We start from the raw sequence: 15593 nt of genomic DNA, 5'->3' as shown, positions 1-15593 counted from the left end.
GCTTAAGAGACATTGATTGAAAATTGTCTCTTATTTTGAAAAAACACATAACAAAAAAAAACAAGGCTTACAGTTTTGAAATTTGATAGTGTCACCAGTGACAACTCGTCTTTACCAACAAGCTGTGATGGTTCAGCCACCTCAAGATGAAAGAAGAGGGCAGATACAAAAGGTAATCATTTTTTTTTTAGTTTGGGAGCTAAATATTCCCCATCCTGCACATGAAAATGCATTCAAATGTCAAAAATAAATGATATCTTGTAGTGTAATAATTATGGGTTTTATTGTTGTTGGTTGTTTTTTGTGACATCAGCTGAATGTGCTCTGACATCCTCCTACAGTCTCACAAATTCTCACCAACTAATTGTTATCATGCCTCCATCTTTTAGACTTTCTTGCCCTCCGTCTTCTTCTCCCCCACCCTCTGCTACTGTTCATACAGCACACTAATCACCAGCTCAATAAATCAATGGCCCGGCCAATGAGCATTACTTTAAATTAGAGCGGCGAGGCCCCCGTGAGGGAAAGCAGCTGACACCTTCATAAAAGCGTCTTTCATTAGCAGCTATCGACCTGACCGAGGTGGCACTGAAACCTGCGGGACAGCTTGCACAGTGGGGGGGCAAGAGCAGTGGAGGGGTGGGGGGTGGGGGGCAGACTGCTCTACAAAGAAGACAAAAAAGTTTGTTTTCAGTAAATAAATCTGGGCTCAAAATAAATTCCCTCTCAAAGAATTTATCCCACTTTAATGGATGGGATTTGGTGCACTGCCTCGGAGAGGAAGAATTATTGTGGTGTGTTTGTGTTGAGGCAGGAGAAAGATTAGAGGATGCATAAGATGGCAGCTGCACTATGTCTCTTTTACTCTCCCCCAGTCTGGTGTCACATGAAAATCCGAAGGCTCAGTTAAGCAGACTTTACCTACCCCTGTGTTCCCTCTGACAGAGACATCATCTCTTGTGGCTCATTATGAAGGAGCCACTCACACTGTTGGTTTCTAGATCACTTATGTAAAAGCTGTCTTCTTTTTTTTTTTTTTTTTTTTCTGTCGATGGTTTTATTTCCATGGCCCATAGATGGCAGTGTGGCATAATCCATTTCCTATGGAAGCCTGGCCAGTGTCCAGTCACCTGCTACCTCCAGACAGAAAAATGGAGAGATCCAAGTCAGCACACAGCTCACGCACACTCACCGACACACTGCACCTCTGCGTCTGCTTCCCCTCAGCCAGTTAGAATGATGAAACTCACATCCTACTGAGCAATAACATCACACACATTTAAAGTCTCACCTTCATCACCAGCACCGTTTAATGCTCCCACTGACTTTCATCCAAAACATGATTCATTTGGATTTAATGCTTGCTCTTTGCACACGTGAAGACAACATTGTGCAAGACAGGCTGTTGAATCAAACCCTTTAAATATCCTTCAAGGTGCTGGTAAATCCGAAACATAAGGACTGGGGGGGGGGGCATTCATTTTTGAGCTGATGCTGCAGTTTGCATGTCATTTCCTACAGCTAGACCTTCGTTGTACCTCTGACTTTAAGTACTGCAGATGGAGCTTACCAGCATTTACTTTATCCTCCGCTTTCAAAGCCCTTACCACTTATTTGTTCTAATGGAAGTCTATTGACTGTAGAGGCTAAAAAACCCACCTTATTCTCACTTTGACATTTAGTTGTGCTATGAGCAGAATGCATAGAAAAAAATTAAAACCAAAATTTGGAAAAATTCAATCAAAAATGATTTTGGTTGAAGGTTAAGCCATAGAAAAAAATAAGAAACAAGGTTTAAAATTGCCTTTTAAAAAATTATTTAACTTTTTGTGTTAATTCTGTCCACCAAACTTGATAGATAATACTGGCCTATTATAAAAATGACTAAAATAAGTGAAGTAAATGTTATGGCTTAGTCACAACTACTCTCACAGGTGGATGTGTGTGAAGAAATGGTCCTGTCTGCAGGTGGTTCACAAGAAATGTCAGGATTGTAGACCGTTCTGTGAGCCCACTGGGGAAAAAATGTTCATGCATATTTTTTCTATGAACATGCTCCAAGTAACAAGTTAAGAGAAACACTTAAAGACCGATCCCAACCAAAGTTGTTTATGTTTGTGTTTTTAACATGTTTTTGAAGCATTTTTCTAAAGGACAAATTAAGAAAATTAAGCTTTAAATTACATTTCTGAGTATTTCTTTATTCAAATAATTGTGATTCAGAAAAAGGATTAAAAAATGCCATTTCAAAAAGCTTGTAGCTGTGAAATATAAGTTAAAGTCGGTAGGTCACACCTCCCTGCTCCGCTCCATTCTGATGCCCCCACTTTCAGACAAATAGATCCATGTACGTCTGTGTTTTCCTCATCTGAGCTGGCAGCTGGCTCAAAACTGGATAGCTCCAATATTGCTCTCCATTCTTGTTGCATCAGTAATTTTAGGTTGGGGGGTGTGAGGGGCTGTAAGCTAGCGGAAATGAAATAAGTGTGAACAAAGGGTTGGTGGGATGTCAGTGCAGGTCTACTCCCTGCCAATGGTCCTGCCCCCATCACTCTGAGGCAAATTTCTGATGAACTACTGCTGTTCCGTAGAAACAATGTGCCAGGAAACGGCAACATTTTTATTTTATTTTATTTGAGCAAAAAATAGCATAATCATAATTTAAAGACCACTGGGAATGCTTTTACAATAGATCAAAAGATGATTGGTGTGGGACTTTAAACAACATATAAGGGTAAGTAGTTACAGATTACTCTTTTTTTCCCCTACCCCCTGAACCCTGCGTACTATGCAGGGAGCCTGTTAGTGCTGTTCAAGTAAAAAGTTCCTTGTGCAAGGCCTGGCTGTTATTGTTGAAATTACACAATCAGAGGATAGTTTAGGTGGGCGTCCTATGGGCATCTTACGGACACTTACATATGACGTGCACATACCTGTGCATCCAGCATCAGAAAGGAGCCAGTGCATGCACTTTATTATTGCCTGGAATGCTGTGTAAAATGCCCCAGCATCAGCCGTATGTCATAAGTGCGTATTTTTGAGAATGTTAGTCGCAGTGTTTTATAGAGGTTGACCAGGGGTGCAGTTTATACTTTTTCTTTTATTTTTTTCCTTTTAACTTGTTCTGTCCAATAACTGAGCAAACAGATGAGTGCTGAAGGCCTTTTGTGTTGAACAGGTTTTACTATTACAAAAAGAGGTTATGAATCTTCGGATAACCAGGGTGTAAATTTCTATAAACCCCTTTTAGTTGTTTTTGTAATTATTTTTTATTTATTTGTTACATTTTGTGTTTTAAGTATTCTATTTATTAAAGGGGAGGGAGAAGGGGAAAGTGTGTGTGTGTGTTGGGGGGGGGGGGGGGGTAGAAGAAAACAAATAAAGAGGGAGGGGGAGAAAGTGAGGTGCAGAGTGTCTAATTTGAATAAGTTATTATTTTAAGCTGTGAAATATTGGTGCTAGATCTGCAGAAAGGCAAATATTACATCCAAATGTGAAATACTGACACTAAGATGAACGGAAGACATCTGTCCATCGATACACTGTGGGTTAGGAGGAGGGATAAAGCAGACAGGGAGCAGTGTGCCAGTGTGCAAGTGCAAGTGGGGGTGGAGATACATGCACTCTGCCAAAGGGAACCATGTTATCGTTAGGGGAACCAGATCCTCCCCAGCCCGACCAGCCAGACCAGGAGAGAGGGGGAGACCCCCGGACCAGAAGTCCCCAGCGGCTGGACCCACGCAGCCAGAGTGGGGGGGGGGCATAGGCGAGCCCAGCTTCAGGACCCCCAGGACACAGGACAAGCGCGCTCCGCCATACCGGGCGGCAGCCACTGGGGCCACTGGGCGCTGGAGACCGGGCGCTGGACACCGAAACGCGCGCCAAGGGCGAAGCCAGTATCCAGAGGGTCCAGGAGCCGCCCACCACCCAGCCAGAGCCTCGCATCCGCAGCTCAGCCTGGGCGCCCCATTTATACTTTTTAAACATAAATAGGCTTATATATTTGTTCTTTTCCCACCAAAAATGAAATTAACCATATCAAAAGAGGTAGTAGACACAAATTTGACACGTGAATGGCGTTTGGTGTGAACGCAGTGTTACCCTGGTGTTGGTGGATTTGTTCACAAGTGTTGCACATTTCTTCCAAAAGCGTGACTTTTATTCTGGAAGGACTTTTATCTGCTTTTATTATGCATTTCTGGCTCCTGCAACTTAAACATCAGTGTGACTTCTACTCAAATGTTCCAATTTCATGAAGTCCCTTAAGGTGGCTGCGTGAGCCTCAAAGGGACTGTAAGATACACCTGAGATCTCCTTATGATGCATCCCCATCCTGTATGCGACCTTCCATGGGCCCGGACTACCCAAAAACTTGCACCACCCATACCGGTCAACCCCCGACAAACTTCAAAGGGTTTTTTATATAACCCACAGCTAGCTATGGAGACAAAATAGAAAAACGTAGTCCAAATATGGCATTAGGAAGACAAAAGTGCGGTCCCCGACTCCAACCACTCCTTTCAGATGGGTGGAGTCAAGGAGAAGACCCTAAACACAAAAACAAACAAACAAAAAAAAATCTATTATAACATAACAAAGCACAGACTTTTATATATTTATAAAAGTTGAAGAAATCTCTTTAAAAAAGTTTTAAGACCTATAAACTTGTAAGTTTACCATTTGGAGTTGTGTAAGACAAAGCCTGCATTTTCTATCTCACTAAACACGTCATCCAAATTGATGTCCTGTGACTCTTTCCTTCCTTTGATCTTGTTTTATGTTTCTCGTTGGTGGTGTGCAAACCATTTATCTTTATTTGAGCTTCCAAAGTGTAATGTTAAACATAACTCAAGTCTCTGTAATGGAGAGGACGACCCAGTTCCCCACTGACAGGAAGTCCACCGGTAAGTTCAGTTCATCACGTCTTCCCACCAACTGGCTTCCGCTGTCCCCCGCCTATCTCACTGCTAATTTTATTGATGGCTGCATCTCACACTAGACAGGAAAGTGAGCCAGTTCAATTTTCTGCTGCAGTCTTGTGTAATTTCTACACTTTTTCTCTCCTCCAGACACTTAAAGTTAGCGGCTAGTATATCATAATTAAAGGGAAATTGCCAATATCTGAACAAGCATTGAAAAAGTCAATTAAAGCAGATGTCAGATGAACCACCGGACTAAGCTCAGTCAATAAAAGCATCAGGGATGGAGTGGTTTCTCTTGTCTGAGATAAACTGTGGTTGAATGGTGCAATCAAAAGGGAACGGTCATTTTATAATGCTTTCCTCACGAGGTGTACTGGGTTCGGTTGCCCTGGATGAGTAATGGAGGTGAGTGGAAGGTGGATCAAAGAGAAAGCGAAGCTAAAACACAGTCTGTAACACAGAGGTACTCAAAGTCTATTTAGTTGTTAAGCTGTCAGTCCCACAATGTATCTTTATCCTGCTTCATTTCACCTGTTCTAAGCTGCAACAAGCCGATGGAAATCCTTTTCATCTACATGAATCAAAAACATTTTTTTTTAAGTTGTCAAGCAGCACTTGTATGAAATGACGGGCCAGTAAAAGTAAAATGTGTAATCTTAACCGGCCATCAATCTGTTTTCTACCAAAAATAGGGCTATAAATGACAATATTTGGTCAAAGAACCATACACTTTCCTCTCAGCATCCACACTCTCCTGCCCGGATGGTATCTTATCTGTTTGATTGTATCTTTTTTCCTTCAGCGAGTAATACATCTCTTTGCTGGAAAAGGAATATAATCACTTCATTGACTCCTGTATCTGCCCTGAGGTTAGACGTGTCCTGTCTGGACATGTTTAAAACACCTTCATTCAAAGGTGCCCAGAGGCCATCCTAACCAGATGCCGAAGCCACCTTAAATTGCATCTTTTGATGCAGAGGAGTAGCTTCTCTACCCATCTTCTTAGATATCTTAGCTTCTCAAAATGGTATAAACAGTAAGTCCAGTCACATTCTGCAAAGGATTATTGTGTATTCTTGTAGTCTTTCAGGAAACACTCTGTTGTTTAGGTTCTTGGTAAAGGCTGGTGAAACAAAATTTATTTTCACTACAACAAACCAAATTAGATGTTTGCATAATTTCAATCAGGAAATTAGGCTCACTGCTTTGGGCCAAAATAATCTACCTGCTCCCTTCACCTCCATTCATTTTCATCATTCAAAACTATAATGTGCAAACCCTCTTATACACTGCCTCTGCCAATTTTTGAACTATTACAGATGAGCATGTAACATTTTATCTGGGATTGAGAGGGCAGAAGACCTTAGAAGAGTGGCAAGGAGAACGGGTGAGTGGAAGGTTATTAAAGGATACGTAAAAAATAAATAATTTGAGGGGCTCCAAATGTTATTTAAAATATTGTTTCAGTAACGCTTTCTTTTAAAGTACAGTACTTACAGTACACTAAAGTGGTATTTACATGGTACTTATTGTGCAACTACTGGGTACTTTTAGGGTATTTACATAGTACTTTTTTGTGTCTACTTGGTACTTACAGTGTATTTATGTGGTACTATTTGCTTCATACTTATGTGGTAAATGCTGGGTATTTATAATATACTTACTGGGTATTCACATGTTGTGCAACAGTGTCTTTTGTGGTGCTTACCACATGTAAGAACATTAGCAGCTGGGCAATTACCATACCAATAGGCGAGCATCTAACATCACCCAGTGAGGGTCCTTAGGCAAGCCCATTAACGCCACCGCCTCCTGAGCGCGGTTTGGCTGCAGCTCACCGCTCCCCAAGGGGATGGGTCAACTGCGGAGAAAGAATTTCCCTTCCTGGGATAAATACAGTGTACTAAAAAAATTTTAAAATAAAGTACCTTGAATTTTAGTCTGCAATCGCAGACTTACTGATACTTTTATTCCAAAAATACCTTGTGTTCAATCTCAGAATGTCAAAAATTTGGTAAACATTATTAACCTTTGTACATCACTGTCTTTGCAAATCCATACATAGACGTGCATTATATATACAGCCTAACACATGCATATGCACTATACACAAACATGCAAGCATGAGTCAAACACATATCAAACCTGCATGGGTTGAAAGTTGGTGCAAAGGTAAGCAGGCATATGCACTGAGACGAGTATGTTTACTAAGATGCACAAAGATGTTACAGAAAAGGAACTGAGAAAGCCTGAATGCTCGTAGAGCCTACAGCAGTACAGCTACAATGGCAGTCACCCCCCATGTACTTCATACTGAGAAGCGGACCAAAGGACATCCACCCTTAGGATAATCTGGCACCAGCACCCAGAAACAGTGCCAGAGGGATAACCACAGGAGCCCCTGACGGCAGAGAACAGCAAGGCCCTACAACATGGAGAATGCAAGCCCAAGGCCAGGCAGAGACACCCCCCCCACTCACCAATAGGCCCGCGCTAACCCCCTCCAGCCCCAGACAAGATGAAAGACGTCTAGTGAGACAAATAAAATCCAAGTTTCTTTATCTAATGAGTCATTACGGTGATTTAACACTAGAACGCCCAGGATTTTTCACTCCCCCTGCAGCGTCCAGAGCACAGCCAAATGGCTGGGTGGCTTGAAATGACTAATTCAACAGCCTTCAATTAGCCACCTTTCATTTGTAAATGCAGCACCAACTACCTGATCATCTGGATGAAGACATGTCCTAGCTAACCACATTCTTTACTCAGATCAGGGTGGGGGAGGTTTTTCTGCTTCAAAAGAGCCTCCAAGCTCTGACAAACTTTGACTCCCAGTTTGTCAACTGAAAAACCAAGATGCCTTATTTTTACTACCCTGAGCAGACATTGAAAATTATCCTGGAGCAAGTCAACCCATTTGACTCTGAGGGAGAAGAGATAGTCCTTCAGCTGGACTCAGACTGATATTTCTTTTGATAAGATTTCATGAACATCTTGTTCTCATTTGCTGATTCTAGCAGTTGTCTATCCATTTATTTTCTCTGCCTGCTCATCCAGGATCACAGGGGTCTGCTGGAGCACATCCCAGGTAGTCACAGTCAACTGGGGAGGGGTACACCCTGGATGGGTCACCAGTCCATTGCAGGGCCACATAGATAAATAACCAGGCACACTCACATACACACCTATGGGAAATTTAGTCATTTAATTTAACCACATGTTTCTTGGACTGGGGAGGCAAAGGAGGCCTATTTGACATGTTTTGGAATTTATAGTTTCAACTAGAATTCAACAAAAAAACAAAAAAAATTAAAACAAGTGAAACAACATATATCTTTACATTGCTGAAGGTTTTCATTGCTCAGATCTCAGAAATCAGATCACAGATGAGGAGATTTCTTTTACCATCAGAAAGAGAGGAGACACACTGTGCCAACAGAAAAAGCAAAAGATGGCACGATGTGGCATTCAGAAAAGGTTGGGAGGCCTCTCCTTTACAGCACAATTGAATGTTACACTGCTGAGGAAGAGCCTACTGCTTTGGTCAGAAGTACGGTGTCGATTCGCTTACAGAGTTTTCTGTGTTTCCTCACTCTGAACATGCTTCAGACTATTCGGGACTGTGTTGTTCAGCATGAACGTCAGACAGAAGATGACAGCTGGTTCATGGCCCTCCCTGAACTAATGGGGTTCATTGCCATCCTACTTGTGAGGAGGGGATAAAACTTCCATCCATGCAAAATGCAAGATGCAAGATGGTTGGTGAAAATGGGAAATCCACTGATCTAAAAAAAACTATGGTCAGAAACCACTTCAAAGATATCATGCGGCATTTACACTTTGATGTCAAGGGCACGCGCATGGAACAAGTTGGGACTGACAGGTTTCCTGCAATCTCCAATGTTTGTGGGTCTGTTGTTGCCAACTGCATCAAACTTTCAACCAGGAAAAATTCACTGGGAGCTTCTAGAATCAGTAAAAAACCTTGCACAGGTACATGCGGGAGCTGAGAAGGCGAAAAAGGAATACTGTATTTGGTGACAAGCTCCCATACCTGGCAAAGGGAAACGGGCAATTTGCCAGGTGAATAGTCAGTACAAGAACAATAATGCCGGAGTGCGCTTTGCTGATTGCTACAAGTATACCATGTGGCAAATGCAGAAAGGAGATTTTGGAGACAAGTAGTGGGTTGAAGATATGACTTTGACCAGATGATTTCTTTGCTTGAACATTTCAGTATTATGTCGGTAAAGAAGTGTCTCTTGTGCATGAACGATAAATCTCAGCCAAAAAAGAAAAACCAAACTGTGGTGACCTCTTACTAGAAGTGACAGAGGTGAGGGGAAATAGTGAAAACTTGCGCAGCCACTTGGCTTGTCCTTTTTGCATGCCAAAAGAACAACCTAATCGCTGTGCTGTTCATGTGCAAACTATGTTGAAGGCTGCTCTTTGGGCATGTAAATTTTAACTAATCCAGCCACTTGGCTGTCCCTTGGACATTGTAGGTAGAAAAGCCAAATGGCTGCCCTACGGACGTTCTAGTGTTAAACACACCATAGCCTATTGGTTGTATAAGTGCCTTACATAAGTGCAAACAGAAGCATGGTGAAGACAATACAAATTTGTTTTTTGTTTTCATCCATTTTCTTCTGCTCATCTCGGACCGGGTCGTGGGGGGAGGAGTCTAAACAAAGAAGCCCAGACTTTCCACCCCACACTTCCTCCAGCTCCTCTAGGTGAATGCCACAGTGTTCCCAGGCCAGGCTAATCTCCAAGGTCTTCCCCGCGGTCTCCACCAAGCGAGACATGCCTGGAACAGGAGGCATACGAACCAGGTGCCAAATTCACCTCAACTGACTCCTCTCCGTGTGGAGGAGCAGCGGCTCTACTCTAAGTTTTTTATGGGTGACCCAGCTTCTCATCCCATCTCAAAGGGAGCTTGTCCTTTTTTGCAAAAACATAAATAGTGATTTCTTTACCCAGTTTTCCATTACTTAATGCTTTTTATTTGGCAACAAAAGCTTTAAGGAAGAATCTGAAAATACCCCTGAAGGAAGTGGCCTGGAAAAAGAGGTTCAAAGGTTCACATTAAGTGTCAAAATTGACCCAGTGTGGTGTTTTTCTTCTTCTGTTTCCTGACTGCCTCTGTGTTTTGCAGGTCAGCTGTTGCTCCTCTTGGATGCCCCCTCCCTTTCCTGTATGGTCCTCTTGGTGGAGGAGTGCACAGCTGCCTGCACTTTGCAATAATCCCTATTTAAGTTGATGTTACTCAGTCCTCAGTGTTGGTGCATCCCTGTTAGGCCTGTGGTTTTCATGCTCAGCCGACACTGAGGTCTTTTTGTCCTTTGGACTTTAGTCGTAGCTTAGTTGTTCCCTTTTTGCCTTTTGTAGTTTTCCCTCTCTTGAAGAGTTTTTGCGTTTTCGTGATCCCACCTAATTTCTCTCTTCACTTGGGTTTCCGTCCTTCCAGCCGTGACAAAAATATACGGTACTTAAAAAACAACACATTTAAATGATGTAGGCTTCTTCCCATTAAATTTGAGTTTTTAGCCTGGTCACAACTGGAAAACACGTCTGGATGATTTTTAATCAATGCAAGAACGGCTGTGAAAGGGTTTTTGCAATATCAATTTACATCATGATGCATGAGAAAAGCCATCACAGATGTTCAACAGATGGATCTCTTTTCATCTGCTGCACATCTAAAATTACACCAAAATAAACATAAACTGAAAACACAAAGGTAGGATGTACTCACCATATGTTGAGATGCTACACTGAGCAATTGGTGAATTTTCATATTTTAGAGCTAATATACATGTACTGCCATAAATAGATCCATTTTTTTTTCAAATATCATTCCTACACATGGAATATCTTGGGGTTTAATGTCCAAACTGTGTAAAGGTTGGCATGTTTGCCCCCACCCTTGATGTGCTGCGCTGGCCTAGACAACTCACTGAAGGTTGTGCTGATAAGACATGATGGAAACGCTGTCAAACTGTTGATGATCCCATTTCCAGGTCCCAGCAAATCAGCTTTGAGATCCATTTTTAGCAAAAGCAAAACAAATGTCTCTAAACAACTGCAGGCCGGTCCCAGTGCTGCTTTCAAAGACAGAAAATACAAGACAATTCAAATATGAACCCATCAAGTATATATTTATCAGTAGAATTAGTACTCTCGTTAGAAAAACACACACACATACAAAAAGGCGTTAATAGGTGCTTAAAGGGCTTATATTAGGGGTGTCAAATTTGATTGCTCAGCAGGCCAAAATCCAAAACAGGCTGAAGGTCGCGAGCCGAAGAGAATAAACTTTTATTGACACTATAAGTGTCACTATAGTGTATATGTACACTAAAAGTAAACTTTTTTCACCTTTTTTACATAAATATGAAAACAAATGTACAGAATGTACAAAATTCTATTCCGGAATAAATCAACCCAAACTTTAAATAACTTGTATTTTTCTCTCCTGTCAAAGTTAGAAATAAAGTAAACATTAAAAGAAAAAAATATACATTAACATTTCTTTACTCTTATGTCATTTTATTTTATAAAAAATAAACTTAGATTTTGAATATACCAATTTTTTTTTTGCTGGCAATGACAATATATCCTGTCAAACTTACACAAATTCAAAATAACAAAACAAAAACCTGGAAATTTGAATACATTTTGTTCTTTTCCGCATAAACAAATTTTTCTTTCTTTTTCTCTTGTGTCTTTCTATCAGAGCTGGAAGCCAGGCATCATTTTGATTAACAAGTTGGTTTGAATTCAGTGGGAGGTCCTGTGTTGTGGAGAATCTTTGATGCAGGCACTCATCTGTGATACGACCCCTGTCTGCTGTTTTTCTAAGTCTTCTTTACTGAGAAGAGCTTCTCACACAGAAATGTGCTTCCAAACATGCATAAGGTTGGAGTCGCATGTAGACGGAGCATTTCTGCAAAATGGAGTGAATTAACTGTGCAGTCCTGTTGTGTTGTACTTTGCCTTCAGTGTGCCAAAACACTGCAGCTCGATCTTATTTTAAATTCAATTTTAAAGGCTCTGTTTTCAGAATCAGCCTTTTCTCTCCAGCGTTGTGAGGGCCACCATTCACCAGGGGAGCTGAAGCGCTGCATTATGGGACCTGTAGTTTATATTTTTCTCAGCGCTGCATTTCACTGGGCCAGTTTTAACAAAAATATAAAATGATCTCACAGACCAGATGTGTTTACACGGCAGGTCAGATGTGGTCCACAGGCCTTGACTTTGACACATGTGCTCTATATTATGCTGAATTGACTTTTTTGAGCTTTTAAGTGTACTATAATGTCACTTCCTCTCAAAAAAAACAACCCCAACGTGGTATTTTGATTGTTGTTTTCATCCATGGCGGGTGACTGCCATTGTAACTGTACTGCTGTAGGCATTTCTGAGTATTCCTCTAAAAACCTGCGCTCTGAGCACCAGCCCCTCCCAGCCCACAAAAACGGGCGGGCTCTCACAAGCCAATGTAGACCAGTGAGGAACAGCCCCTTCCAGGAAGAGTCTGCACTGCCAGCACTGCCCCCAGGCTAACAAACACACCCACTTGGTCCGTGGAGCTAGATGATTGTCTAAAACTTTCATTTTTTTTTTTGCACAATATGCACATCGATGTTTGCAAAACTTCAGATGTTGTTTGTTATCATGGGTGAAACACAGACACGTGAAATGGGTGGAACCCACAAGGAGCGAAAGCCGCTGCTTAAGAGATTGAGTAGTCTTACTTCTGGGTAACAAAATAAACTACGAAAGTAACTCATGTTTCACAAAAAAAAAAAAAAATATTGTGCCAAATGTAATATGTCTATGAAGACTCTCATTCATCCAGGTTGGTTCCATTGTAGTAGGTTTAGGGGCTGTCATCTGGACTTAGTTTTAAAGTTAGAAGACGTTTCCCCTCTTATCCAAGAGGCTTTGTCAATTCTGAATTAGCTGGTCGAAGATCTGTATATATGCACTCATGGGGGAGGAGTCAGACCTGAAACTGGATGGTATTGTCAACTTAGCTTACATGTGGAGTTGAGGCACACTTCCAGCAGTTCACAGATGTGGTCAGATTTGTTCAATACCATCATCATCCCCAATCTAACGTCCAAGCTGAAAGAGCTAACCAAGAGCTCGAAACATCACTGCGTTGTCTCACCGACCGGAACTCCTCTGACTGGTCCAGGTATCTAGTTTGGGCCGAATATGCGCACAACACTCACCCCTCTTCTGCCACAGGTCTGTCCCCGTTCGAGGCTGCTCTGGGATTCCCACCTCCGCTGTTTCCTTCCCACGAGTTAGACCTCGCTGTCCCCTCTGTTCAGGACCATCTCCGCCGATGCCAGAGCATCTGGCATCAGACCAAGGCTGCTCTGCTCCGGACAAGGGAGAACAATCGCCGTACGGCCAACCGTAATCGTACGGTGGGTCCTACGTATCACCCTGGTCAGAAAGTCTGGTTGTCATCCCGTAACATTCCTATTCAGGCCACCTCCCGCAAGCTCGCCCCCCGCTTCGTCGGTCCCTATACTGTGGAAAAGGTCATCAATCCTATCTGTGTCCGCCTCCGCTCTCAAAGTCCATCCCACCTTTCACATCCCTCAGGTCAAGCCTGTCGTTGACAGCGCGCTTTGCCCGCCATCCGCGACCCCTCCACCCGCCCGGCTCATCGACGGCGCCCCAGCTTATACGGTCAGTCGGATTTTGGATGTCCGCCGCCGGGGTCGCGGCCACCAGTTCCTCGTGGATTGGGAGGGCTACGGTCCGGAGGAACGCTCTTGGGTCTCCCGTTCCCTGATCCTGGACCGTTCCCTCATTGCGGACTTTTTCCGTGCCCACCCGGATCGGCGTCCCGGACCGCCTGGAGGCGGCCGTTGAGGGGGGGGTACTGTCACGGTGCCTGGCGGTCTCCTCCCCCCTCCAGCTCTGCCCTGATGTTCCTGATTGCCACCAGCTGCCATCACTCTCCTCATCATCTTCTGTGGATTCAAAAGGAGATCCAACGCTTCTACTCGACGCCAGTTTGTTACCCCTTATGGTGACTGTTCTGGTTCTAGCCTCGTTACAGCTTTGTTCCAAGTCTCTGGCTCTGACTCTGACTAATTATTTGTTCCTTGTCTCAGGATCCTATCGCTCACGAGTGACGGCAGCACGGACCTTCCATTCTACGCCTCAGGAGAACGGAAACCCTCGGCAACCGCTAACCGCTTCAAGACCCTCCTGCCACGCCACAGCCACGTCTAATCGGGACACTCTTCAAACCAGCCATCTTCACATCTGGAGAAAACAATAAATCCTTTCTCATCATCCACTTACCTGTCTTCCTTCTGGGTTGCAGCATCTGGGTTCCTCACGCTTGTGAAATCATGACAGATTGACCCTTTAAATATTTTTTATTTTGACTAACTGAACCAGTAAAAGGTCACAGTTGTGTAAGAGAAGTTAGATCCTAACGCTAATATCTCAATGGGTTTGAAAAAAAAAAAAAAAACTTAAAAATGTGAACATTTTTAAAAGCCTAATTATTTAAATTAGTAAGACTCATGGGGAATCCAGGGCTCGTATTCTTTTGATTCTATGATTGTACTCCTTAATACTCATAATTAAGTACAACAAAAAACCTGTATGAAATGATGGTTTTATTGTGTTTTCCTACCAATAAAGGACTCACCACTCTGCTAATTTCATTCATGTGAACTTGTCTAAACCCATTGAACCTAGTTGTTTTTTGCAATCCAGAAATAGGAACGAAATAACAAGAAGGTTGCTCCATTTAAAGAATCTTTACCTTTTCAAGGAGAATATCCATTACGTGGCAATGCAAATACCTTAGTCTGTCTTTTTTCCATATGGATACTTTGTAAAGTTTGACAGCAATAGAAAGCCTTTTTTTTGGCTGTAAGGAATCGTATTGTGATATTTATTTTTTGAATAATCATTTCAATTCTATTTCTTTTGAGGAAGCTTTTCTCAAATGACTGTCTGACTGAGTCCTCATTCCAAAGAACTCTTTAGGGGTCTCGAACGGAGAGCAGAAATGGCACCATCATACACTCCAAGCCACCATTCTTTCATTTTCATTTTCCATCCCACACTCACTTTATCCTCAATAATCTCCAGGCCCCGGAATGATAATGGTCATGAATCTCCAGACTCAGGCTTCCCTGCAACATACAAAATGTTTGTCCCCCCCCCCCCCCCCCCCCCCCCACAAAAGCCCTGTTTGCATGTATTTATTTTTAAGAGGCATTACCCAAACTTTAACTACAGCACATATTACAATAAGTCTTTATCTTTAGTATAAATCTATCCCAACAAGCAAATCTTTTTCCAGGAGAGCGATCATTTTTGACACATTTCCTCCCTAAACTGCAGATAAGTCACCGTAATTATAGCAGACACACATACTGCCGGTCAGTGCTGAAAACGCAGGTTTCTGTCTAAAATACTGCATCCCCAGACGATATGGTTCATGGCGATTAGGTAGCTAACAGGATTAGCCATTTTTCCATCGCTCCATCCATACCCCCACTCTTTTGTTAAACTTTTCTCCACTCTAGCATCTTTAACCTTTTATTCCCAGGAGAATTGGGAAAAGTCTGAGGTTTTTAACAGGGAAATAGTCATAAATAGCTCTTTAGTGGAAACTAA

Source organism: Oryzias latipes, chromosome 15 (genome assembly GCF_002234675.1).
Source record: "Oryzias latipes chromosome 15, ASM223467v1".
Taxonomy (NCBI): domain Eukaryota; kingdom Metazoa; phylum Chordata; class Actinopteri; order Beloniformes; family Adrianichthyidae; genus Oryzias; species Oryzias latipes.
Note: the sequence above shows the minus strand (reverse complement) of the source record.